We start from the raw sequence: 25,253 nt of genomic DNA, 5'->3' as shown, positions 1-25,253 counted from the left end.
AAGTGGCATGGCCAGAATATGAACATCGAGATTATTAGGTTTATCTCAACATGATAATGTTTAATATTGTAATTGATAGAGAAACAGATTAAGAGAGAACAAAGATTTAATCATGGCAAGAGATGCAAAAAAAATTTCATAAAATTTTACATTTATTTCTTCCCACACCAATCAACCAAACAACCAATCTCTCCCAGCAACCTGAGGTAAAGAAACTGGGAGCTAGCATCATGTTTTAATGTTTATGTATTAGAATTATTTCCATGAAAGTAAGAATGTATCAAAATCCTACCATCCCGCAGGTTGACATTATACAAGAAGATACAGGCAGTACCTTCAGATGAAAAAAATAATTTAAAGGTTGGAATAAAAATGTTATTTACTGACAATTTGATATCTACATGGACTATTCTAAGGTTTTTCAGAAATATAATGTTAAGAATTAGGTGAGTTCAGCAAATGTGCCAAATACAAGCTGAATTTTCAAAAATTAGTAGCATTTTTAAATATAAGTAATGAAAATTAGAAAAATAAAATACTAAAAACTAAAATCCATGTTAGCAAAATAAAATACATACTTATAAACAAATCTAATAATAACATCTGTCTGTATTAGAGAAAATTACCAAATATTATTGAAAATAAAAGAAAATAAATCCAGGTTATGGCAGTTATTTGGTTACTTAAAATATATGTCAGTTCTCTAAATTCATGTGGAAAAGTCCAAAAATGCAATTCTTAAAACAAACAAGCAAACCAAAAACAAGGAGAGAAGACTTTGCCTAATGTGTTTGAGGTTTTGTGTAATGCTATTTGTCTATAGTAATGAGAACTATACAGTATTTGTGCAAGAAAGAACAGAATACAGGGTTTAGATGCTGACTGGCATAAGACTGTGTTATATTTTAGAGGAGGTATCAGAAATTGCTGAGGAAAAGAAGAATGTTAATAAACATTGTTGAAGCAATAGGTTTTCTAATTGAGAAAATAAAATAGTGTTAGATATATTCATTGAATCACATAAAAAATAAAGTAAAACTATAGATTAATTATTAGAAAATATAAAAAAGACTGACTTAAAGACCTCAGGGTACTAAAACATTTCTTTAATCAGGCTCAAAAGGCAAAAATAATGCACAAAATAATGAAGATATTTGTATAAAAATCAAACACTTTTTTTTAAAACAAAAGACTACAAAAATAAAATTGAAATTAAAAGGTAAAAAAACTAGGGAAGATATTTCCAGCATAACAAAGAAAAAGGGAATGGGCAAGGAACTCACACACAAATCAGTAAGAAAAATAATATGACAAAATATAAAATAAACATAGGATACGTATAGGCAATTCACATAAGAATAAAATGGAATGGTCAATAAACATATAAAGATGTTCGATATCAAGTATTTAGAAAAATGTAGGCCGAGCGTGGTGGCTCATGCCTGTAATCCCAGCACTTTGGGAGGCCGAGGCAGGCGGATCACGAGGTCAGGAAATCAAGACCATCCTGGCTAACATGGTGAAACCCCGTCTCTACTAAAAATACAAAAAGTTAGCCGGGCCTGGTGGCAGGCACCTGTAGTCCCAGCTACTGGTGAGGCTGAGGCAGGAGAACGGCACGAACCCAGGAGGCGGAGCTTGCAGTGAGTGAGATCGCGCCACTGCACCGCAGCCTGGGCGACAGAGCAAGACTCCGTCTCAAAAAAAAAAAAAAAAAAAGAAAGAAAGAAAAATGTAAAATAAAACCACAATGAAATGCCATTTTATTCTCTATCAGGTTGGAAAACAAAAGGAAGAAGTTTGACAATAATAAGTGCTGACAAGGATATGCATTGACAAGAAATTCTCAGACTCTGCTGGCAAGACCATGAATTTTTTACAACCACTCTGGAGAGGGCTTTGTCAATAATTTTTTTTTTTTTTTTGAATTTTTTTTTTTCTTATACTTTAGGGTTTTAGGGTACATGTGCACAATGTGCAGGTTTGTTACATATGTATCCATGTGCCATGTTGATTTCCTGCACCCATTAATTCGTCTTTTAGCATTAGGTGTATATCCTAATGCTGTCCCTCCCCCCTCCCCCCACCCCACAACAGTCCCCGGAGCGTGATGTTCCCCTTCCTGTGTCCATGAGTTCTCATTGTTCAATTCCCACCTATGAGTGAGAACATGCGGTGTTTGGTTTTTTGTCCTTGCGATAGTTTACTGAGAATGATGTTTTCCAGTTTCATCCATGTCCCTACAAAGGACACGAACTCATCATTTTTTATGGCTGCATAGTATTCCATGGTGTATATGTGCCACATTTTCTTAATCCAGTCTATCGTTGTGGGACATTTGGGTTGGTTCCAACTGTTTGCTATTGTGAATAGTGCCGCAATAAACATACGTGTGCATGTGTCTTTATAGCAGCATGATTTATAGTCCTTTGGGTATATACCCAGTAATGGGATGGCTGGGTCAAATGGTATTTCTAGTTCTAGATCCCTGAGGAATCGCCACACTGACTTCCACAATGGTTGAACTAGTTGACAGTCCCACCAACAGTGTAAAAGTGTTCCTATTTCTCCACATCCTCTCCAGCACCTGTTGTTTCCTGATATTTTAATGATGGCCATTCTAACTGGTGTGAGATGGTATCTCACTGTGGTTTTGATTTGCATTTCTCTGATGGCCAGTGATGAGGAGCATTTCTTCATTTGTTTTTTGGATGCATAAATGTCTTCTTTTGAGAAGTGTCTGTTCATGTCCTCTGCCCACTTTTTGATGGGGTTGTTTTTTTCTTGTAAATTTGTTTGAGTTCATTGTAGATTCTGGATATTAGCCCTTTGTCAGATGAGTAGGTTGCAAAAATTTTCTCCCATTGTGTAGGTTGCCTGTTCACTCTGATGATAGTTTCTTTTGCTGTGCAGAAGCTCTTTAGTTTAATGAGATCCCATTTGTCGATTTTGGCTTTTGTTGCCATTGCTTTTGGTGTTTTAGACATGAAGTCCTTGCCCACGCCTATGTCCTGAATGGTATTGCCTAGGTTTTCTTGTAGGATTTTAATGGTTTTAGGTCTAACATATAAGTCTTTAATCCATCTTGAATTAATTTTTGTATAAGGTGTAAGGAAGGGATCCAGTTTCAGCTTTCTACATATGGCTAGCCAGTTTTCCCAGCACCATTTATTAAATAGGGAATCCTTTCCCCATTTCTTGTTTTTGTCAGGTTTGTCAAAGATCAGATAGTTGTAGCTATGCGGCATCATTTCTGAGGGCTCTGTTCTGTTCCATTGATCTATGTCTCTGTTGTGGTACCAGTACCATGCTGTTTTGGTTACTGTAGCCTTGTAGTATAGTTTAAAGTCAGGTAGCGTGATGCCTCCAGCTTTGTTCTTTTGGCTTAGGATTGACTTGGCAATGTGGGCTCTTTTTTGCTTCCATATGAACTTTAAAGTAGTTTTTTCCAATTCTGTGAAGAAAGTCATTGGTAGCTTGATGGGGATGGCATTGAATCTATAAATTACCTTGGGCAGTATGGCCATTTTCACGATATTGATTCTTCCAACCCATGAGCATGGAATGTTCTTCCATTTGTTTGTATCCTCTTTTATTTCATTGAGCAGTGGTTTGTAGTTCTCCTTGAAGAGGTCCTTCACATCCCTGGTAAGTTGGATTCCTAGGTATTTTATTCTCTTTGAAGCAATTGTGAATGGGAGTTCACTCATGATTTGGCTCTCTGTTTGTCTGTTATTGGTGTACAAGAATGCTTGTGATTTTTGTACATTAATTTTGTATCCTGAGACTTTGCTGAAGTTGCTAATCAGCTTAAGGAGATTTTGGGCTGAGACAATGGGGTTTTCTAGATATACAATCATGTCATCTGCAAACAGGGACAATTTGACTTCCTCTTTTCCTAATTGAATACCCTTTATTTCCTTCTCCTGCCTGATTGCTCTGGCCAGAACTTCCAGCACTATGTTGAATAGGAGCGGTGAGAGAGGGCATCCCTGTCTTGTGCCAGTTTTCAGAGGGAATGCTTCCAGTTTTTGCCCATTCAGTATGATATTGGCTGTGGGTTTGTCGTAGATAGCTCTTATTATTTTGAGATACGTCCCATCAATACCTAATTTATTGAGAGTTTTTAGCATGAAGGGTTGTTGAATTTTGTCAAAGGCCTTTTCTGCATCTATTGAGATAATCATGTGGTTTTTGTCTTTGGTTCTGTTTATATGCTGGATTACATTTATTGATTTGCGTATGTTGAACCAGCCTTGCATCCCAGGGATGAAGCCCACTTGATCATGGTGGATAAGCTTTTTGATGTGCTGCTGGATTCGGTTTGCCAGTATTTTATTGAGGATTTTTGCATCAATGTTCATCAAGGATATTGGTCTGAAATTCTCTTTTTTGGTTATGTCTCTGCCAGGTTTTGGTATCAGGACGATGCTGGCTTCGTAAAATGTGTTAGGGAGGATTCCCTCTTTTTCTATCAATTGGAATAGTTTCAGAAGGAATGGTACCAGTTCCTCCTTGTACCTCTGGTAGAATTCAGCTGTGAATCCATCAGGTCCTGGACTCTTTTTGGTTGGTAAGCTATTGATTATTGCCACAATTTCAGAACCTGTTATTGGTCTATTCAGAGATTCAACTTCTTCCTGGTTTAGTCTTGGGAGGGTGTATTTGTCGAGGAATTTATCCATTTCTTCCAGATTTTCTAGTTTATTTGCATAGAGGTGTTTGTAGTATTTTCTGATGGTAGATTGTATTTCTGTGGGATCGGTGGTGATATCCTCTTTTTCGTTTTTTATTGCATCTATTTGATTCTTCTCTCTTTTCTTCTTTATTAGTCTTGCTAGCGGTCCATCAATTTTGTTGATCTTTTCAAAAAACCAGCTCCTGGATTCATTAATTTTTTTTTTTTTTTTTTTTTTTTTTTTGAGACAGAGTCTCGCTCTGTCGCCCGGGCTGGAGTGCAGTGGCGCAATCTCGGCTCACTGCAAGCTCCGCCTGCCGGGTTCACGCCATTCTCCTGCCTCAGCCTCCGAGTAGCTGGGACTACAGGCGCCCGCCACCGCGCCCGGCTAATTTTTTGTATTTTTTTAGTAGAGACGGGGTTTCACCATGGTCTCGATCTCCTGACCTCGTGATCCGCCTGCCTCGGCCTCCCAAAGTGCTGGGATTACAAGCGTGAGCCACCGCGCCCGGCCTGGATTCATTAATTTTTTGAAGGGTTTTTTGTGTCTCTATTTCCTTCAGTTCTGCTCTGATTTTAGTTATTTCTAGCCTTCTGCTAGCTTTTGAATGTGTTTGCTCTTGCTTTTCTAGTTCTTTTAATTGTGATGTTAGGGTGTCAATTTTGGATCTTTCCTGCTTTCTCTTGTGGGCATTTAGTGCTATAAATTTTCCTCTACACACTGCTTTGAACGTGTCCCAGAGATTCTGGTATGTTGTGTCTTTGTTCTCATTGGTTTCAAAGAACATCTTTATTTCTGCCTTCATTTCATTATGTACCCAATAGTCATTCAGGAGCAGGTTGTTCAGTTTCCATGTAGTTGAGCGGTTTTGAGTGAGTTTCTTAATCCTGAGTTCTAGTTTGATTGCACTGTGGTCTGAGAGACAGTTTGTTATAATCTCTGTTCTTTTACATTTGCTGAGAAGAGCTTTACTTCCAACTATGTGGTCAATTTTGGAATAGGTGTGGTGTGGTGCTGAAAAAAAATGTATATTCTGTTGATTTGGGGTGGAGAGTTCTGTAGATGTCTATTAGGTCCACTTTATGTAGAGCTGAGTTCAATTCCTGGATATCCTTGTTAACTTTCTGTCTCGTTGATCTGTCTAATGCTGACAGTGGGGTGTTAAAATCTCCCATTATTATTGTGTGGGAGTTTAAGTCCCTTTGTAGGTCACTGAGGACTTGCTTTATGAATCTGGGTGCTCCTGTGTTGGGTGCATATATATTTAGGATAGTTAGCTCTTCTTGTTGAATTGATCCCTTTACCATTATGTAATGGCCTTCTTTGTCTCTTTTGATCTTTGTTGGTTTAAAGTCTATTTTATCAGAGACTAGGATGGCAACCCCTGCCTTTTTTTGTTTTCCAGTTGCTTGATAGATCTTCCTCCATCCCTTTATTTTGAGTCTATGTGTGTCTCTGCACGTGAGATGGGTTTCCTGAATACAGCACACTGATGGGTCCTGACTCCTTATCCAGTTTGCTAGTCTGTGTCTTTTGATTGGAGCATTTAGCCCATTTACATTTAACGGAATATTGTTATGTGTGAATCTGATCCTGTCATTATGATGTTAGTTGGTTATTTTGCTCGTTAGTTGCTATAGTTTCTTCCTAGCCTCGATGGTCTTTACAATTTGGCATGTTTTTGCAGGTGCTGGTACCGGTTGTTCCTTTCCATGTTTAGTGCTTCCTTCAGGAGCTCTTTTAGGGCAGGCCTGGTGGTGACAAAATCACTCAGCGTTTGCTTGTCTGTAAAGTATTTTATTTCTCCTTCACTTATGAAGCTTAGTTTGGCGGGATAGGAAATTCTGGGTTGAAAATTCTTTTCTTTAAGAATGGTGAATATCGGCCCCCACTCTCTTCTGGCTTGTAGAGTTTCTGCTGAGAGATCAGCTGTTAGTCTGATGGGCTTCCCTTTGTGGGTAACCCGACCTTTCTCTCTGGCTGCCCTTAACATTTTTTCCTTCATTTCAACTTTGGTGAATCTGACAATTATGTGTCTTGGAGTTGCCCTTCTCGAGGAGTATCTTTGTGGCGTTCTCTGTATTTCCTGAATCTGAATGCTGGCCTGCCTTGCTAGATTGGGGAAGTTCTCCTGGATAATATCTTGCAGAGTGTTTTCCAACTTGATTCCATTCTCCCCATCATTTTCAGGTACACCAATCAGACGTAGGTTTGGTCTTTTCACATAGTCCCAAATTTCTTGGAGGCTTTGTTCATTTCTTTTTATTCTTTTTTCTCTAAACTTCCCTTCTCTCTTCATTTCATTCATTTCATCTTCTATCAGCGATACCCTTTCTTCCAGTTGATCGCATCTGCTACTGAGGCTTCTGCATTCTTTGCGTAGTTCTCGAAACTTGGCTTTCAGCTCCATCATCTCCTTTAAGCCCTTCTCTCCATTGGTTATTCTAGTTATCCATTCTTCTAATTTTTTTTTCAAAGTTTTTAACTTCTTTGCTATTGTTTTGAATTTCCTCTCGTAGCTCAGAGTAGTTTGATTGTCTGAAGCCTTCTTCTCTCAACTCATCAAAGTCATCCTCCATCCAGCTTTGTTCCGTTGCTGGTGAGGAACTGCGTTCCTTTGGAGGAGGAGAGGTGCTCTGTTTTTTAGAGTTTCCAGTTTTTTTGCTCTGTTTTTTCCCCATCTTTGTGGTTTTGTCTACTTTTTGTCTTCGATGATGGTGATGTACAGATGGGTTTTTGGTGTGGATGTCCTTTCTGTTTGTTAATTTTCCTTCTACCAGACAAGAGCCTCAGCTGCAGGTCTGTTGGAGTTTACTAGAGGTCCACTCCAGACCCTGTTTGGCTGGGTGTCAGCACCGGTGGCTGCAGAACAGCAGATTTTCGTGAGACCACAAATTCAGCTGTCTGATAGTTCCTCTGAAAGTTTTGTCTCAGAGGAGTACCCGGTTGAATGAGGTGTCAGTCTGTCCCTACTGGGGGGGTGCCTCCCAGTTAGGCTGCTCAGGGGTGAGGGACCCACTTTAGGAGGCAGTCTGTCCGTTCTCAGATCTCCAGCTGCGTGCTGGGAGAACCACTACTCTCTTCAAAGCTGTCAGTCAGACAGGGACATTTAAGGCTGTGGAGGTTCTCGCTGAGTTTTTGGTTGTCTGTGCCCTGCCCCCAGAGGTGGAGCCTACAGAGGCAGGCAGGCCTCCTTGAGCTGTGGTGGGCTCCACCCAGTTCGAGCTTCCTGGCTGCTTTGTTTACCTAAGCAAGCCTGGGCAATGGCGGGCGCCCCTCCCCCAGCCTCGTTGCCGCCTTGCAGCATGATCTCAGACTGCTGTGCTAGCAATCAGCAAGACTCTGTGGGCATAGGACCCTCCGAGCCAGGTGCGGGACACAATCTCCTAGTGTGCTGTTTTCCAGGCCCATTGGAAAAGCGCAGTATTAGGACGGGACTGACCCGATATTCCAGGTCCCGTCTGTTTCCCCTTTCTTTGACTAGGAAAGGGAACTCCCTGACCCCTTGCGCTTCCCGAGTGAGGCAATGCCTCGCCCTGCTTCGGCTCGCGCACAGTGCGCTTCACCGACTGTCCTGAACCCACTGTTAGGCACTCCCTAGTGAGATGAAACCGGTACCTCAAGCAGAAATGCAGAAATCACCGGTCTTCTGTGTCGCTGCGGCTGGGAGCTGGAGACCGGAGCTGTTCCTATTCGGCCATCTTGGCTCCACCCACGGCTTTGTCAATAATTTGTATGTTACACATATGCAATTATCAATTCAAAAAATAGTTATAAAATATTCAGTGAAATTATTATCAAACACTTACATTGATCATTAAAATGAAAATAAACCTCATAGTTGAGTAACGATAGAATATTTCATTGTGTCCATTACTTGGAGCATCAGCATAGGTAATTTGCTTGTAAAACATCCACTTAGGTGACTACATTGTTTAAATTACCTGTAGATTTTTAAACTACCATTCAGTTACACAATACAAGGCTATTATTTAGTGATAACTTTGGTTTTAGAATAGGTGACATGTAGCTCTTCATTTTTGCAGAAAATAATTAACAAAATCAGTTGGCTGTTAAAGCAATGAAGTTGGTTAATATAAGAGAATCGGTTAGGTTAGGCAATGGTGACCCAAGACCTTTCATGGAATGAAAATTGAACCTTGGTGGTAACTTGACAGGAGACTCACCATTAATTCCAGGGAAAGAAACATGGAAAGTCAAGGGAACTGTCACCGTGGCCTGGAGCGTAAAGATTCATAGTATATTCTATTCTCACACTGGAAGTAAACAGGCGACTGAAAAGGCTTAGACTCAGCCTTATCATGCTTCTCTTGTTGCCTAAAAACTAAATTCATGTTCTGGAAGTAAAAATTAGCATCCCTTCTCCTTAGGCTCTGATATTCAGGACAGGCATAGACTATCTTAAAAAAATCTTAAAAATTAAGAGGCTCTTCGGACAGGGCACAGGTGCTGCCCTAGACTAGTTTTCTGAGTAGTTTGCGCCCTTTTCTGGCAGGGCACAGGTGTTGCCTCGGTGACCTCTCACCATTGTCTATGGGTAGTGGAACACTAAAAGAAATTCCTGGGATCCTTCCTGGATCATTGGAAGAACCATCTGGACAGGTGGAAATAAGTATATTACAGATGGATTGGAGCCAGAAGCCTGACTATCCTCTTTATATGGTTCTTTTTTGTCTTATGGTTCATGAGTACAATTGGAATAATTCATCCAAAATCTGATTCTGATGCCTAATATATGATGATCACCTTAGAGACATATATGATTATCATGGCTTTTTCAAACATGATTTTTAGATCTAGAATTACAAAAGTAAAAGTAATATTAATGCTATAAAACACACATCTCTTCATATAAAATCTGGATAGTATGACACACCAGAAAGTAATACTTTTACAAAAGGTTAAACTCTACTACCTACCCAGGGATAATTATTTCTAATTGGAGGGTGGCTCTGTGAGCTTCCTGTGTCTCTAGGTTGAACCTAAATTGCAGGGAGATGTTCTGAGGGAGAGAAGGAGAGCCAGGTATGACTTCCAGTACTAGAGAGCATACAATGGCAATTAAAGGACAAAGAAAAGGTCCCTGACCATCTGTTGTTAGATGGGACTTTCTCAAATTAACACTACCTTTCTGGCTATGTTTCTTAAAAGTTAGCATAAAGGGTAATCAAACTCAAAGAAACTTAAGGAAAACTACAAGATGACAAGGAGCAGAGAGAATATAAGTAGTGTGTGAGGTTAGGAGACGCGGATTAAAAAGCAATTAAAAATAAAATAAATAAAAGTAGAAATAGCAAAAGCAAACAAAACATAATATAAAAGATATATTATAATTTAGAAGATTAAAAGAACAGAAAATAAATCAACGGTAAAGTTGAAATGAAAAAGTTAAATATAAAAATAAGTGAATGTAAGGATCCATGGCAAGGATTAAAAAGTAATAGAAATAAAGAGGATTGAAGAAAGCTGTATTTAAATTATCATTCAAACAGTGGGAAAATGAGATACATAGATGAGGAAAATAGAGGAATAAAAAAATTACCCGAAGCAAATAAGGAGTGAGAATTTCTAAAAATTCTTGCAGCTGTCCAGTTGTTTTTCTTGACAGATACCCTCACCCTAATGTAATGGGCAGAATTTAGAGACCATAACTAGCCAGCTGTACACACTGAACTATCACTTCTTTCAAGGTCAGGCTCATAAAGCCACTGTCTGATGTGGTAAGGACATGTGTTTTTAATACAAAGCCACAGGTGCAGTTTCTGGGTTGCAAAAGCAACCATCAACAACTCAATTTGGTGTTGCCTGGTGTTCTGTTTTCTATTCACAGTAATCATTTGGAATGGCAGTTTGAACTGCTCTTTACTGTAATAAGATGGTCAACGTGGTCAGGATATCACACGACTCACAAATATAGACAGCAGTGAGAACTCCTTCCTGAAAGGAGTTCACTCAGTTGCTGAGGAATTTTCCAGGGAGAAAAAGTGTCCATGAATAACCCAGGGGAAATTATACACTGCCCATTCAACCGACTTGCTGGATTAAGAAGATTAAACTTTGGATCCGTAACGTGTATAGAGCCAAGCTCTACAGGAACTAAAGAAAGACAGGAATTTACTAATAATCTGTAGTTGAAAACAGGGCTGCCAAATGAGACTAGAACTCAGAGGTCCTTCCACATCACTCTTTCTATATTGTCTGACTGCCTTGTAAATATAAAAACAATAGATGCTATAGGAATTTAAGGCAAGATAGGGAACAAGTTCTGCTTCAATCATAGATAGGTTTATAATAAGTGCTTTTTGGTGATAATCTGTTCCTTTCCGAGACTATTAAATGAATCAAGGCTGATCAAGGTCTCCACTTAAAAACAGAATCATGGGGTCACCAATTTTACTTTCTTCCCAAAAGTAATTGGTAGAAATGGATTCTTCTTCCAGTAGTATTTTCTAATTTACTCTTCTAAATAAGGGCACAGAACAAAGATGTAGGAACTGAAAGTGCTTTTTCTTACTGCATAATGAAATTCAAGTGTGCTGACCTCCTGACCATGATGTATAAGTCTAATGATTTTAAAATTACTTTTGCCTGCTGAGTTGTATATTCTACCCTGGGACTAACTAATTATCATTTTAAACTGAATAGATTATGTAAATGAGTGTGCTTGATAGTTTGTTCTTTTCTTTGTGTATACTATGAAAGGCAGGAATAGTTTCTCAAATAAAATGAATTAAACATCTGTGCTTAGGATTGTCTCAGTGTTAAAACACTTGTTTTCTCATAAAGATAGTTTTATATCTAGACAAGCAAATGCTTCAGAGGAAGAGTAATTTGAAGGACGGTAGGAAACTCCCATTCTCCATAAAATTAACTTTGTTTTTTATTGCTTTCTTTTCTACCAGATTTGTCCTTTGTTGCTAAGAATCTTTTTCTTTATTACTATTATGATTACTTTTAGTTTAAATCCATTGTTAATTTGGGCACATTTGCCTTGGTAGTGTGGTCAGATCCTTTAATCAAAATACAGATAGGGGTGTAGTCTGTGTGGGGATGGACATGGGGCTTGTTTGAGGCCTTAAAGGAGAGTTCCAAAGAGCAGGAAATGTGATGGAGGGTCTAGGAAGAAGAGAGAGAACTGGAGGCAGGAAGAACTGTAATGAGGCTGACATTTGTGAATAGTAAGTTCTACATTTGATCTAATTCTTGCAGGTATGGAACTGCAGGTAGATAAAACATGCACTTAACTAGGAAATGGATGTTCAAGTAAGATTGACTATTGTTCCTGCCCCACTCCCTAGTATCAAATATACATGAAGGTCAGGGAAACCACCTGAGTGATTAACTCTGCTGCTAGCCCTCCAGGCCTCGTCCCTTCCCTGCAATGGCTGTGACCCTACATTAATCCTGTAGCTTCTAGAGCAGTTACTTGGAAGATCAAGCTTGATATCCACTCGATTTTCTTCTGATCCAACAAACATCCACACAAACCCAAGCCACAAATTATCATGTCTACTATTTTTATACTTGACTTGCTATTCGTAGGTTAAAGGCAGACTCACAGGAGAAAGCTTCAGGGCAGGCAACAACCAGAGGAAAAATTGTACAAAATAGGCTGAAAATGGGAAAGAAATGAAGAAGCAAAGAGGAAATCGATAGAGAGGCAGCTTATGGTCCAGGGCGTGTCACTAGATTCGGCTTTTAATCATTTAGTATCTGGTCAGAGTTAAAATGAAACCAACCATTACATTTAATCTTGAGTCTGTAGCAGTAGTGAATAGCTAAGTGATGTAATAAATATGTGATTAATTTCCAAATAATGTAAATACCAAGTGAAAAGTGTTGATGAAATAAACTTACAGGCCAGTCACTTAATCCCACCCACAATGATGAAAGCAGAAATTTTTCTTCTTAGATTATTTCACACAAAACCTGATTTCCAAGCAATTCCCACTGTCAGAACACACCTAATAAATAGTTCTGTAAAAAGACCCTGAATGCAAATCTTATCTTTTATTTATTTCTATTGATGTACAATTTTTGTACATATTTATGGGGTACACATATTTTGACACATGCATGGACTGTTTAATGACCAAATCAGAGTAGGATATTAGCTACCTCAAACATTTATCATGCATTTGTTTGAAAACATTTCATATTTTCTCTTCTAGTTAATTTGAAATATACAACATATTGTACTTAATTATAGTCACCCTCCTGTGTTATCAAATATTAGAATTTATTCTTTCTGGCTGGGTGCGGTGGCTCAGTCCTGTAATCCCAGCACTTTGGGAGGCTGAGGTGGGCAGATCATTTGAGGTCAGGAGTTCGAGACCAGCCTGGCCAACAAGGTGAAACCCCATCTCTATGAAAAATACAAAAAAGTAGCTGGGCATGGTGTTGCATGCCTGTAATCCCAGCTACTAGGGAGGCTGAGGCAGGAGAATCACTTGAACCCCAGAGACAGAGGTTGCAACAAGCTGAGATCCCACCACTGCACTCCAGCCTGGGTGACCGAGTGAGACTTCATCTCAAAAAAAAAAAAAAAAAAAAAAAAAAGAGCTTATTTGTTTTATCTAATTGTATGTTTGTACCTATTAACATACATTTATTCCTTTCTCCTTCCCCAACACACACCCTTCTCAGCCTCTAGTATCTATTATTCTACTGTTTACCTCTATGAAATCAATTTTTTCAGCTCTTGCATATGAGTGAGAACATGTGATATTTGTCTTTCTATTTCTGACTTATTTCACTTAGCATAATAACCTCCAGTTCCATGTTGCTGCAAATTACAGGATTTCATTTATTTTTATGGCTGAATCGTATGCCATTCAGTATATACACTACGTTTTCTTAATCCATTCCTTTGTTGATGAGCATTTAGGTTGATTCCATACCATCGCTGTTGTGAATAGTCCTCCAATAAACATGGGAGTGCAGATATCCCTTTGATATACTGAAGATCTTGTCTTTTTAAAAGAGAGGATAAACTCTATGGGCATGAAAGCTACTTTAATCTGTACAGCATTTTACATTACAAATACATTGGATAAACTCTATGGGCACGAAAGCTACTTTAATCTGTACAGCATTTTACATTACAAATACATTTACATATACTATCTCATGAAATTAAATAAGTAAAATAACTTGCACCAAAGATCAAGTAACTTCAAAGTTACAGATGGACTCAAACTAATTCTCTGGAGTCAAAATCCCAAGTTATCTCAATTTCTTATTCAATTAGAGAAGTGACTTGTTCAATATACTTGTATTGGTTGATTCAGATCAAATTGGACAATATAATATAACAAGTATTTATTGAGCACCAACTCTGTGCTCAGCCTTTGGTATGTATGGATAGGAAGAAAAACAAAGAAAAATAAAATAAAATAAAATAAAATAAAATAAAATAAAATAAAATAAAAGACACAGTATTTTTCTCAGGGTACACTCTTCCTGTGGCGAAAAGGATTAGCTTTGTGAAGAGGGGAAGGGAGAAGAAACATTACGTTGTTATTATTGTCTGCTAGGTATGGTGCTATTGATTTTAGACTTTTCAATAACCACCAAAAATACATATTGCTTCTGTTTTACACAGAGGAGTTCAAACAAAGAGACGTAAAATAACTTGCCCTCTCCCCAAGCTGATGTGGAGTGGACTCCATCAGACTGAAGTCTTACCCTACCATGCTTTCCTCCTTCCCAGGGGTTATAATAAACAAACAAAAGGCAAAAACTCATTTACCATGAAGCTCACAAGGAGAACAACATAGGACTGACTGTTTTGTCCAAGATTCTTGCCTGGTTTGTTCATGGTATAGTTGCAAGTTTTGTAGACTGAGAATCCAAAAGTCTGCAGTCTAGATTTGTACTTGCTTTAAACTCATTCTGGGGACTTGGACAATTCGTATAAACTCCAAGAGCCTTTATTTTCTTACCCGTAACTTAATAGAATAAGACAAGCCCAAAGGTTTGCCTTATTTCCAAAATGATGCTTTAACTGAGTTTGATCTACATTAATTATATGACTGGATGGTTGAAACTCCATTATTTATACCTGCAATGATGGGGGTGGGGTAGAATTTTGTTATCATACTCTCTGTCTCTCTCTAAAACACACACATACATACACACATACACACGTACTTCTACGATAGTTTTGAGTAGTTTTCAAAATGTTTTGGAGAACTAAAATAAGATTGTCTGTATAAAAATTAATTTTTACTGAGTAGTTAGGGAAATGAATTAGAATTACATGAATAAATATTTTAAACCAGTTGAAAAATATTTAAATATGCAAGTATGCAGTGAGGCACTATACTATTTTTTCAAACAATATCACAGTCCAATAAATACATTCAATATTTTGCACACTTAAATATATATCTACAAATTAAGCTAAAAATAGTTCATGCCAGAGTGAATTCATTGCATCCTTTAGGATGTTTTTGGCATGCTTGACATAAATTAGTCTCATAACAGACATGATTGTTAAACCATGTAAGCACAAAACAAAATTCATTTAATTTTGCTGAATGAGCTGGTCAAGCAGGAGTCCTCAAACTGTCCTCACATTACCCTTTGACATAAGGAGTCAAATGTTTCTACTTGAAGAATCATACAGTTATAATCTGTGAAGTTTCCAGTTACAATCTTTCACTTTTAACTATTTCTAACTAGAGTAAGATTTCAGGTCAAAATGTTTCAGACAAGTCAAAAGATGTATTGAACAATATGAGGACTATAGTTAATAATAGTATATTGTATTCAAGATTTTTGCTAAATGTGTAGATTATGGCTGCTCTTGACCCAGGAGGAAAAAATGTGTAGCTATGTAAGATAACAGATATATTAATTTGTTCCACTACAGTAATCATTTACACACACACACTCACACACACGCACACAACTTATAACATCATGTTCTATACCTTAAATATACACAATAAAATTTATTGTAAAAAATATTTCTGGAAACCTATGTTCTATATTGGCCTCACTCAATGCCCTTGTAAGGAGATTTCTCCAAAGCTTACATTAGTCCATTCTATTTATATAATATTATCTTTCAAAAACTTCTCCTGCTACTTGTTTATTAAAAGATTTATTGACCCTATATTTAATAGATACTATAGCAGGATGTGTACAAATGATGTGCAGAGAAGCACACATAAAGTTGGAATTTTACCTCAGAATGATGATCTTTAAATATAAGTTTTTCAATGTAAATAAATTAATGCATGTGAAGGTAGGAATCAGTTTTAGATACCATGGGCACCAGATACTTTCAGAATAACTGGAGATTAAATAAGAGTTATAAATAAATAGGTATAAATTAAACTCTTTAAAGAGTTATACATTTAATTTTATTAAATAAAATAAAAGTTATAAATTAAAGTCAGACTGTTGTTTGCTCAATATGGTATCATTTAAATAAAAACAGTAAATTGATATTTGCCAAATATAAAATTGTTTATCTCATTATCAACAACAATGCATTTATTTGTAGTAAAGTATCCAAATCATTTCACTTCTTTGGGCTTCAGTTTTCTACTTTGGAGAGTGGAAAATGAGGTAATCTCTAAGTTTCCTTTCTAGGTGTGAATCTTATTTCTTATTTAAGAACTTATTTCTTACACACTTCCTACTCCCATTTCAAAGTTGTGGGAAGAAAGAAAATTTGGACAGTAATAATCCACGAGGGTAAATGTGACACAACCTTTAATCAAACCAAACCAACCAATATTAAATAAGAAATCTTTCATCTCATACTTGACTTTCTTTTTTTTTTCTCTCAAGTAAGTGTCCTTCCTTTCTTGTCTTGGAGGTCACAGTGGGTTTAATGCTCCCTGGAAATAAGGATCTACAATAGATTCTATATCTATTTTAGATATAAAATCATCAACAGCTGAGCTAGACTGAAGGAAATGACACAGAGTGGGATGGGGAGAGTAAAGCTGAAGTCCTCCACTCTGCCTCCACTTAGGAGCCCACGTGTGTGGAACAGTCAACATACTAGAAGGCAGCATGAAAGCCTTGGACATTGAAGACCAGAAGGCAAGAAAACAGCAGAAAAAAAAGGAGGTCAGCAGGCAAAGCAACCAAATTTTACTTCTTCAGAGCTTTATCTCAAAATGACAGAGGAGAGGCTTCGTTTGGGGATACTAGCATAACTTTTCCTCATTGTCGGTTAATAAAGACAAAGAAAAAGAACATTAAGCCCTATAGAAACGGTATGAACAGTAATAGTGAAGAAAAATGCCACCAGCTCTTTTAGCCTCTGCTGAGTAATGTTCACTTTACTCTGAGATTACCAAAATATTCGGAAATGATATATCATCCTGTTTCCCATCCCCCTTCAGAAGGAAAAGAGATATGAGTTAAGTACATCATAGTTTTTAAGATGCTTTCTGATTTGCGTAAGAATTTAATCAAACCTTTCCCCAATACAAAGACTCTCAAGAATACTGCTCCTGATTGATAAGATGGGAAGGACTCCAGTTGTCTTTACCAACATCAGACAGACCCACTGGGTTCACTAATGCATCATTTTTCAAACTATCTATGGAGACAGCTGTTTGTTTTATTTTTCCAACTGTCATACCTGGATACACAGTCCTAATGTACACCCACACCACTCCAAGCCCTCTTTAATAAAACAACTCAACTGATTATGCCCTTGAATATCATAGTAATGTTAAAGTGCTATAAAAATTTCTTTTTTTTTTTTTTTTTTTTGAGACGAAATCTCGCTTTGTCTCCCAGGCTGGAGTGCCACTAGTGGAATGATCTCAGCTCACTGCAAACTCCACCTCCCGGGTTCACACTATTCTCCTGCCTCAACATCCAGAGTAGATGGGACTACAGGCACCTGCCACCACACTTGGCTAATTTTTGGCATTTTTAGTAGAGACGAGGTTTCACTGTGTTAGCCAGGATGGTCCGATCTCCTGACCTCCTGAACGGCCTGACTCGGCCTCCCAAAGTGCTGGCATTACAGGCATGAGCCACCACACCTGGCCTCTTTTTTAAAAAAACAATTTACTTTCAAGTTCTATACTTATCTCATGCTAATCATATCAGTTTATGGGCTGGCACCTGTTTAGGGAACTACTTTGAGCAAAAATGCTATTCAAAGCTGTTAGGAGACTTGCAAAAGAATTTGGCTAAAGCTTTCTCCAATAACACAGTTCCTTAGATAAGAGAAGCAAAACTACATGACAGGAAGATGAGCAAAGAAAGTATTGGGATTTGGGGTAAAACTTGGTCTTTCTGTAGTCCCAGTTTGAGCCATTAAGCCAATTTCCCCAGGTTGTGTTGTTTATTTTTGTTGCTTTGTTTTTATTTACATGTAATTAAAAAAATCTTTTAATTGATAATAAACCATGCATTTTGGAAGCAGAACACTCTTGGTTTCTGTCTACGTAGTACCAACGAAATTAGGTAAATATAGGACTATAGCAGTAAAACATGAAGTAGAAAAATAAATGAATCATATCAATTAATATTTTCTAGGAAGGAAAATACCTGAGTGACTTTTTGGGGAGAAAAAGATGTCATGGCAATATAAAAACCTGACCAACTCAACGCTAATTAACCCCATCTCTAAAGTGCTGAAATTCCCAGGTTCCACTACAAAATCGGATTCTTCATTACACATTCCACTGCACTACTCTTTAATTGCTTTATATATTTTATTGCTTTTTCATTTCTCCAAGCAGATTAAATAAGCTCACCAAAGGCAGAGTTTGTGCAATATGTTTTTTTTTTCTTTATATAACTGCATAGGACTTATGTGAAGTTCTTCTCCGCAAGAAAGAGTAAGGTTTCAAGAAATAGCCCTTCTACTTTTTCATGCTTTTTGTAAATACTTCTTCAAAACTTTATTCTGCAATATCATTTTTGGTTAAAAAACATGATGGACTGGAATCCTGATGGATTTTTAAAATAACTTCTAGAAGTTCTTCTTCATTTTCTAATAATAATTATAACAATAAAAATTACTATTATTATTAGTGTATGTTGATGCCAAGATCCCTGGCTGTATGTCATGTAATACTACCTCTAATCTTCCATGGCAATTAAAGGGCATGAGGCTTAAAATTATAAGTGAGAAAACTGAAATTCAAGGAGGTCAAATAACTCGTCCCTGGTCACATAGTTACTAAGTGGCAGCATTAGTACAAAGCATCAAAACAGCTTTGTCTCAGTCCAAAGCCCATTTTCTTCATTTTGCTTTGTTTTTCCTAGAGACATGTTGCCTTTTTAAGCTTACAATGTCTTCTTGATTACACGCCTCAGAATTAGAAAACCAAAATCTGTGGGTTTACTTTGATACCCTAAAGCCTATGAGTCCGGATTAGGCACTAGAAAGTTTGCTTCAGCTGTTATTTACAACCAAAAAGAACAAGCATTAGAAACAGCTACATATGGTATTGAAACTGGCATGCACAATTTTCTCTCACTTGAGAAGAAGGAGCTTGCCAGAGCTAGTGCAAGCCTCACCTTGCAGAGCAACTTCCGACAACAAGACGTTCAAGCCAGATGGGTCCTGGCAATAGGCATCACAACACCCAGCCCATAATGACAAGAGAAATGCTAACATGACAGAAAGCTAGTAAACATATTAAAAATCTTCCCTCATCCTAAACCAATCCTTTGCACACTGGAAAATGAGAAGAGCAAAATCCCAATAAAACAAATCAACAAAAATCAAGAGAGGGAGAAGCTCCATGTCTGACTTCAGCTGACCTCCATTAGAGGGCCAATTTTTTAGGATCAATACCCCTAATGCATAACTATAGACACCCACCAATCAATGGGAAGTGATGAAAGAAGCAGAATCAATAAACATTAGAAGAGCTAGAGAAAGTGAAGAAAGAAAAAAAATACAATGAGAATACTGGACTTTGCTGAAATGAGTGGTATGGGAATTGCTTGAGAGCCGTGTGTTTTCTCACTAACCTAAACTATTTCCCTCAACTGAAAAAAGCTTATATCTTGGCCTGGGTTGACTTTATGTGCAGATGGTTAATATCACAGTGTGACTTGAGGGCTTGATTGACTTAAATGATTTCCTCAAGAAAATTCCATAGTATGAACCATATGAAACTATCATGTGATACTATAATGTAACAAAGTCCTGTCTTCGTGGTCTTCTTATAAAGAGTAAGTGCTCCTAGGAGGCTAATACATCATGTCATTATCACTGTAACATCAATTATGTAGCATCTACCATTTAGCAAGTACTTAATATTACTGTGGCCAGATAAAATTCAGAACACCATGCAATATTTAAGACTGAGAGAATGAACATACGAATGGACAGTGGTCAGACCATACCTAAAAATAAAATGCTGACCCACAACCTTCAAAATTTCCCCAGGAAACCAACTTCATATCTATAATAACCAGTCCAGGAAGCCATTCCACTCTATGTCAGACTTGCAGGAATCCAGACTGCTATCTCCAGAAACAATCCAGGAAGCCAAACAATAACTTCTTTAAAAATCAAAATGGCTAGCCTTGGATTAACAACTGAAAGGTTCCCTAATTTTTGTGTTTGCTTTCAACTAAGGGTCAACCAAAAAAGGTTGAATGTACACTCTTAATCTATCACATACGATGTCCCATTCGGGTTAGCCCAACTTAAAGCTTCTGTATTGCAAAAAACTCCAATCAGGGCAGAGCTGAATCTTTTGCTTGTTTCCACTATAAAGCTTTCTCACTTCTCTGCCTGCCTTTCAGTCTCTGCCAAAATACAAGTGATGGTAGCTGACTCTCTTGCTACAAATAGATAGCCTTTGCTTATTCTCATTTGTTTCTTTAACTTATTCCCCCAGGACATACAATCTTAGAAAATTATTTACTGTTTACCTAAAATTTAAATCCAACTGGGCATTTAGTGTTTTCATTTGCTATTTCTGGCAACAAATGCCATATTTACTATATGCCAAGAACTTACTATATGGCAATACTTACTGTATGCCAAGAACTTACTGTATGGCAATACTTAGAGTATGCCAAGAACTGCCGTTAAGAGTTTGACACACATTGCTTTTAACTTTTTTTTCTTTTTCCAAAGACGGAGTTTTGCTCTTGTTGCCCAAGCTGGAGTGCAACCGCTCAATCTCGGCTCACCGCAACCTCTGCCTCCAAGGCGCAAGCTATTCTCCTGCCTCAGCCTCCTGAGTAGCTGGGATTACAGTCATGTGCCACCATGCCCGGCTAATTTTGTATTTTTAGTAGAGACAGGGTTTCTCCATATTGGTCAGGCTGGTCTCAAACTCCCGACCTCAGATGATCTGCCCACCTCGGCTTCCCAAAGTGCTGGGATTACAGGTGTAAGCCATCGTGCTCGGCCGCTTTTAACTTTCACAATATTCTGAAGTAGATATCCTTCCTAAATGGGGCATCTATGGCTTAAAGACATTTAGCAATTTACTTGAATACTACAACAAAGGACTCAAAACCACGTCTGTCATATGGTAAATCCCATGCCCTTTACCACTAGACTACCTTCTGAAGTTAGGACTGGCATCTCCACAGTGGAATTTGTACAAAATTCCTGTTTGGCAAGACCTGAATGCTAACCTATAAGCTAGAGAGCAGGCAGAAATTGGTAACCAAGGATACTAAGTAGAGGGAACACAGAAGATGTGCTAGATTAGGGAAAGAAAGAAAATGAGAAAGGATGATGATGTCAATGATAAGTTTCATTAAATGCTTTTATGAAAACCTCATCTTAAAAAATGCAAACATGCATGATCATTATAATAGATATATTAGACAAGCTAACAGATATTTTCCTTTCTCTCCAATCCCTTGTATACCATAAAGTGGTAGAAAAACAGCCTTCAGTTTGCATAATAGCAGCTTTTCAGCCATAAAGCTTAAACTAAATAAAATTTGAGGATCCTTTTTGAAAATGTGTAGTTTTAAAGTTATAAAATCGTAAAATGTTACTGCTTTCAAATTTTCCTTCTATAAAGAGCTATGATAAATTTAGGTGAAATTCAATTTCCAGAAAAGACTATTTCCTCCTCTTGATGGTTTGCTTGTTTCATCTAACGGTGAAAATATATCACCCGTAATTTTTCATTTTTATATCCTGGAGACCTGAAATTAGAGTCAATAGTAAGACATTTAAACTGTTGCTTTCAGTTTGCATACCCCAAGCTTACATTAAGATCTGAACTTCTCCGTATACTTTCTAGCTATCATTCAATAACTATATTATACCAGTGAAATAAGTTTATTAATTTAGGTTGTGTCATGCTTCCTATTTGTGGATGTTAATTTTTACTTTTAATATTATAAATATGTATATGCTTCCGTGATTGTACAAGGGAATCATCTTACTATTATTTATTAATCCAGCCCAAAATTGTCCAAGCTCTGAATCAGCTGACTTATATCATAGTTTATATTGATCTCTTTTCTCACTCAGCCCTCAAGAGCTTTGTCATAAAGCTTATGCCACCCATGTCTGGCACATTCTGCATCCTGCATTCACATAATGGATTATTTTAATCATAAGTTGAAGATCTCACATTATTTTTCACAAAAATTCTTTTGTGGTATTTTCCCATTGATCCAGACAACTTCCAGCCAGTTGAGGGAGGTAAAAAATGTTTATTTGCTGTGGGCTGATATGCAACTAATTTGCCTATTAATGATATTTCTCCCCAGGGGAAAACATTCCTTTAATGTCTTTGCCGGGTTCACCTTCTGCGTTGATGCAGGTCTGATTACCATTTGTTAATTTTATTTGCATTCATTGATCTATTTATATATCAGTCACAATTTGACTTAATTTCCATTTGGTGGAAAGTATACATGGATGTTATCAAAGTGTCTAGGAAATAAAAGAGGCTTGAGCCTCGTATTATCCAATGTCTGTCATTTTTTAACAAAATGTATAAATTACCTGGTCAGAAATAGAAGGTGCAAATGTAAATTACTAATGTAAAATATTTTATTTCCCCAAACTATCATTTTATTGAATATAATAAATATATTCAATGTATTTTTCTCAGTATAAGAAAGTGTATCAATGTAAATATACATTATAGGAGATGGTAGGACTAGAAGTCTTATAAATATGCTTCTCAGATATTTATCAAACATCATAAGCAGAGTTAAGACTTCAATAGGACACTAATCTATGTCTTCCTACCTCAAACTGAGAGAAAGTTTATTACAGATTGAGCATCCCAAATCCAAAAATCTGAAATTCAAAATGCTCCAAAATTTGAAACATTTTGATGTACCAACATGATGCCACAAGTGGAAAATTCCATACCTGACCTCATATAATGGGTTGCAGTCAAAACACAAAAAATTCAGTCATCCCAGAGAAAGTGTGATCCAGAAACAGAGTAAAGCAGGTCCTGATGACTTCAGCTGAGCCTCTTAGCCTTATAATTTGTCAAAGCTGAAATGAAATTAGAAAATAATCTCTTCCAAAATTCTTCTACAGAATAGATAGCTGAGGCCCAAAATCGTTTAGTGATTTTATCAGATTCCTATTGATTTCTAAAGCAGTAATGTTTCTATTATTATGTTTTTGTTAGAATCAACTAGAGTCAACATTTTTACCTAACACCTGCCTTGCACTAGATAAAAATATAATTTAAAAGACTTAAATCTCTTTAATAAAAGATATCTGTTTTTAAAGATTAGAAATTGTGGTTATATGGAGTGGAGACATGAAGAATGACAGATGACACAATCATCTTGAGGTGCATGAAGGTTTATTAAATGAACTACCTAGAATTTTTTTAGGGCAAAAAAGGATCTTTAAAGTGAAGGCAATTTTGCTACTTTTATTATTTTTTTTAGATTAAAACGACTTCCCTTGGAGCCTGAGTGTTGATCCAATGATAGAGAATATTGCTTACAGTAAGACAACTTAGTTCTGCAGTGTTCCTGGCATGGAGATAGCATAGTCAGGAAGAGCATTAAGTAGAGCCCCAGGACATGAATGATTATGGTTGTCAGGATATCTTTGTTTCTCTTTAGTTCTTTATTTCCTATAGTCCAGTAAGTTGCTTCTCTAAGGCAACATCTTTTTATACCACATTTTTCTTTGTTGAATACCCAAGTTAAAATGTGTATGCTTAAGTTCAGGTTTGTTCAATTGAATTTAACGAGTACTGACCACTTTCCTTAGTGAGGAACAGTCCAATATATGTTTTTTGAAGACCTTTTACCGCATGGCAAATGATAGTAATTTGTTGTCAACACTCCAATTTGGAGGAGGAAGAGGCGTATGTAACCTACATACAGCAAAGTGCAAAACATAAAGGCACAACTCAATAGGTTATACCAGAATGAAAATCCATGAAATTATACACCAGTTCAAGATATCAAGTGTTCTAACACTCTGGTAAAATGTTAAATAGTGTTATCAGTGGCTATTCATGACATTTTCCTAACCTCAAAAATAAAGTTTTAACATTAAAATTGAAGTATGATGTTTGCTCTGGATTTTTTATAAATATTTCTTATAAATTTGAAGAGTTCCCTTTTATCCTTTGTTAGTTAAATATTTTTACATTAATGAATAATAACATTGAAGTATTTTGCATCTATTGATATAATTGTGTACTTTTTCTTCTTCTGTTCACAAAAATAATTACATTGGTTTTTTGTTGAATATTAAACCAAATTTTAATTCTCAGAATAACCTCGATTTGTGATTTAATGTTCATTTATATATTGATGGATTTGGTTTGCCACTATTTTATTTAAGATTTTGGCATCTATGTTTGTGAGATTGGACTCTAATTTTCCACTGTGATAACTCTCTTGTTAAATTTTATTATCAAAGCTGATGCCATACCAAGCAAGAATAATTTATGTAAGATTATGTTTTAAATAAATACATACTCAAATTCATGGTTTGAAAACCTTGTTTTTACAAAGGTTTTTAGTTACAGATTTATTTTATAATTATAAAATTATTCTGATTTTTTCTTTGTATGTGGCTTTTATGTATTTTTTCCTGGGAATTTGTTTATTTAATGTAAATTTTGCTGAGTTATAATTAATCCTACTTGCTTATGATATTTTCAGTGTCTGATGAAGTTACATAACATCCCCTTTTTTCTTCCTGATTTTAGTTACTCTCTGCTATCTCTCTTTTTTGCTCAGTATGTCCAGGAATTAATACAATTAAATCACTGTTTTTTAAGAGCTTCTGTTTTGTTTTGCTTTTTATTAGATTAATTTCTGCTCTTATGTTTGTTATTTTCTTCCTATTACCTACTACATTTTTAGTTTGAATTGTTTGTTATTTGGCTAATTTCTTAACATTGATATGTAGCATACTGATTTTAAAACTTTATTTCTCATATATGCATTAAAAAAGTTTTGAATTTCCTTCTAGGTTGCAACCCACATGTTTGAAGATATAATATTTCTTTCTAATTCTAAATATTTGAAAGTATTTTTTAAGTTTAATTGTGATTTCTTCTTTGATACTTTTTTATAGAAGTATTTATTAGTCTCTGCGTAGAAAAGTGTTTCCTAATTACCTTTTGT

The 25,253-nt window shown here is 36.6% G+C and overlaps 1 protein-coding gene and 1 long non-coding RNA gene across 5 annotated transcripts in view; both read right to left on the bottom strand.

The window, feature by feature from the left end:
* The window catches only part of LOC129458090 (uncharacterized), a 36,372-nt gene extending 27,199 nt beyond the window's left edge, over window positions 1-9,173 (bottom strand). For both annotated transcript variants that reach the window (XR_008649533.2, XR_008649534.2), the window contains exon 1: window positions 8,867-9,173. This is a non-coding gene — a long non-coding RNA (uncharacterized lncRNA). The remainder of the gene's footprint in view (window positions 1-8,866) is intronic.
* Window positions 1-25,253, bottom strand: part of RIT2 (Ras like without CAAX 2) — a 403,073-nt gene that overhangs the window by 80,954 nt on the left and 296,866 nt on the right. The gene's annotated exons all lie outside the window — the stretch shown is intronic.

This window comes from Symphalangus syndactylus, chromosome 1 (genome assembly GCF_028878055.3).
Source record: "Symphalangus syndactylus isolate Jambi chromosome 1, NHGRI_mSymSyn1-v2.1_pri, whole genome shotgun sequence".
Classification (NCBI taxonomy): domain Eukaryota; kingdom Metazoa; phylum Chordata; class Mammalia; order Primates; family Hylobatidae; genus Symphalangus; species Symphalangus syndactylus.
The sequence above is the reverse complement of the archived record's forward strand: the minus strand, read 5'-3'. Positions and strand labels throughout refer to the sequence as shown.